The following is a 3,312-nucleotide window of genomic DNA, read 5'->3' on the forward strand; positions in this document are numbered from 1 at the left end:
GGAGGAGATGGGAGAGAAGAGGAGATGGGAGAGAAGAGAGAGGGGGAGAGAAGAGAGGTTGGAGATGGGGAGAAAGAGAGGAGAGGGGGAGAGGAGAGGTTGGAGAGGAGAGGAGGAGATGGCAGAGAAGAGAGGTTGGAAAGGAGAGGAGGGAGAGAAGAGAGGTTGGAGAGGAGAGGCGGGAGGAGATGGGAGAGAGAGGTTGGAGAGGAGAGGAGGAGATGGGAGAGGAGGAGATGGGAGAGAAGAGGGGTTGGAGAGGAGGAGATGGGTGAGAAGAGAGGTTGGAGAGGGAGAGGAGGAGATGGCAGAGAAGAGAGGTTGGAAAGGAGAGGAGAGAAGAGAGGTTGGAGAGGAGGAGACGGGAGGAGATGGGAGAGAAGAGAGGTTGGAGAGGGAGAGGAGAGGAGGAGATGGGAGAGAGGAGAGGAGAGGAGGAGATGGGAGAGAAGAGGGGTTGGAGAGGAGAGGGAGGAGATTGGAGAGGAGAGGAGAGGAGGAGATGGCAGAGAAGAGAGGTTGGAGAGGAGAGGAGAGAAGAGAGGTTGGAGAGGAGGAGACGGGGGGGAGGAGATAAGAGATGGTGTCAGGTGGTGTGTGTGATGTGTATTACCATTCTCCTGGGTCATTACCAAGGTAGTCCCCACATTACCTCGGTAGTCCCCACAATACCAAGGTAGTCCCCACATTACCAAGGTAGTCTCCACATTACAAAGGTAGTCCCAACAATACCAAGGTAGTCTCCACAATACCAAGGTAGTCTCCACAATACCAAGGTAGTCCACATTACCAGGGTAGTCCCCACATTACCAAGGTAGTCCCCACATTACCAGGGTAACACCCACATTACCAAGGTAGTCCCCATTACCTCGGTAGTCCCCCATTACCTCAGTAGTCCCCTGACGTGCCTCGGTAGTCCCCACAATACCAAGGTAGTCCCCACAATACCAAGGTAGTCCCCACATTACCCGGGTAATCCCCACGTACAGGGTAGTCCCACATTGCAGGGTGGTCCACATTACCAAGGTAGTCCCACAATACCAAGGTAGTCCCCACATTACCAGGGTAGTCCCCAATATACCAAGGTAGTCCCCACATTACCAAGGTAGTCCCCACGTACCAAGGTGGTCCCCACAATACCAAGGTAGTCCCACATTACCAGGGTAGTCCCACATTACCAGGGTAGTCCCCACATTACCAAGGTAGTCCCACAATACCAAGGTAGTCCCACATTACCAGGTAGTCCCCACATTACCAAGGTAGTCCCCACATTACCAAGGTCATCTCCACAATACCAAGGTAGTCCCCACAATACCAAGGTAGTCCCCCACATTACCAGGGGTAGTCCCCACATTACCTCGGTAGTCCCCACATTACCAGGGTAGTCACCACAATACCAAGGTAGTCCCCACATTACCAAGGTAGTCCCCACATTACCAAGGTCATCACAATACCAAGGTAGTCCCCACAATACCAAGGTAGTCCCCACATTACCAGGGTAGGTCCCCACATTACCAAGGTAGTCCCCACAATACCAAGGTAGTCCCCACAATACCAAGGTAGTCCCCACATTACCAGGGTAGTCCCCACATTACCAAGGTAGTCCCCACAATACCAAGGTAGTCCCCACAATACCAAGGTAGTCCCCACATTACCAGGGTAGTCCCCAATATACCAAGGTAGTCCCCACATTACCAGGGTAGTCCCCACATTACCAAGGTAGTCCCCCCACAATACCAAGGTAGTCCCCACATTACCAGGGTAGTCCCCACATTACCAAGGTAGTCCCCACATTACCAGGTAGTCCCCACATTACCAAGGTAGTCCCCACATTACCAAGGTAGTCCCCACAACCAGTAGTCCCCACATTACCTCCACAATAGAATCCCCCATTACCAAGGTAGTCCCCACAATACCAAGGTAGTCCCCACATTACCAGGGTAGTCCCCAATATACCAAGGGTAGTCCCCACATTACAAGGTAGTCCCCACATTACCAAGGTAGTCCCCACATTACCAAGGTAGTCGCCAATATACCAGGTACCAGGGTCCCCACATTACCAGGGTAGTCCCCACATTACCAAGGTAGTCCCCACAATACCAAGGTAGTCCCCACAATACCAAGGAGTCCCACATTACCAAGGGGAGTCCCACATTACCAAGGTAGTCCCCACATTACCAAGGTAGTCCCCACAATACCAAGGTAATCCCCACAATACCAAGGTAGTCCCCACATTACCAAGGTGTCGCCAATATACCAGGGTAGTCCCCACATTACCCACATTACCTCGGTAGTCGCCACAATACCAGGGTAGTCCCCACAATACCAGGGTAGTCCCCACATTACCAGGGTAGTCCCACATTACCAAGGTAGTCCCCACATTACCAAGGTAGTCCCACATTACCAAGGTAGTCCCCACATCACCAAGGTAGTCACAATACCAGGGTAGTCCCCACATTACCAGGGTAGTCCCCACATTACCAAGGTAGTCCCCACAATACCAAGGTAGTCCCCACAATACCAAGGTAGTCCCCCATTACCAAGGTGGTCCCCACATTACCAGGGTAGTCCCCACAATACCAGGGTAGTCCCTACATTACCAGGGTGGTCCCCACATTAGCAAGGTGTAGTCCCCACATTACCAGGGTAGTCCCCACACTACCAAGGTAGTCCCCACAATACCAAGGTAGTACCCACATTACCAAGGTAGTACCCACATTACCAAGGTAGTCCCTACAATACCAAGGTAGTCCCCACATTACCAGGGTAGTCCCCACATTACCAAGGTAGTCCCCACAATACCAAGGTAGTCCCCACAATACCAAGGTAGTCCCCACATTACCAGGGTAGTCCCCACATTACCAAGGTAGTCCCCACATTACCAGGGTAGTCCCCACATTACCAAGGTAGTCCCCACATTACCAAGGTAGTCCCCACAATACCAAGGGTAGTCCCCACATTACCAAGGTAGTCCACATTACCAAGGTAGTCCCCACATTACCAAGGTAGTCCCACATTACCAAGGTAGTCCCCCACATTACCAGGGTAGTCCCCACATTACCAAGGTAGTCCCCACATTACCAAGTTAGTCCCCACATTACCAAGGTAGTCCCCACATTACCAGGGTAACACCCACATGACCAAGGTAGTCCCCACAATGAAACATGGGAACATTCACCCTGGTGGGCATTACCAAGGTAGTAAATGGTGTGTGTGTGTGTGTAGTGGTGTGTGTGTGTGTAGTGGTGTGTGTGTGTGTGTGTGTGTGTGTGTGTGTGTGTGTGTGTGTGTGTGTGTGTGTGTGTGTGTGTA

Source organism: Oncorhynchus masou, unplaced genomic scaffold (genome assembly GCF_036934945.1).
Source record: "Oncorhynchus masou masou isolate Uvic2021 unplaced genomic scaffold, UVic_Omas_1.1 unplaced_scaffold_1038, whole genome shotgun sequence".
Lineage (NCBI taxonomy): Eukaryota > Metazoa > Chordata > Actinopteri > Salmoniformes > Salmonidae > Oncorhynchus > Oncorhynchus masou.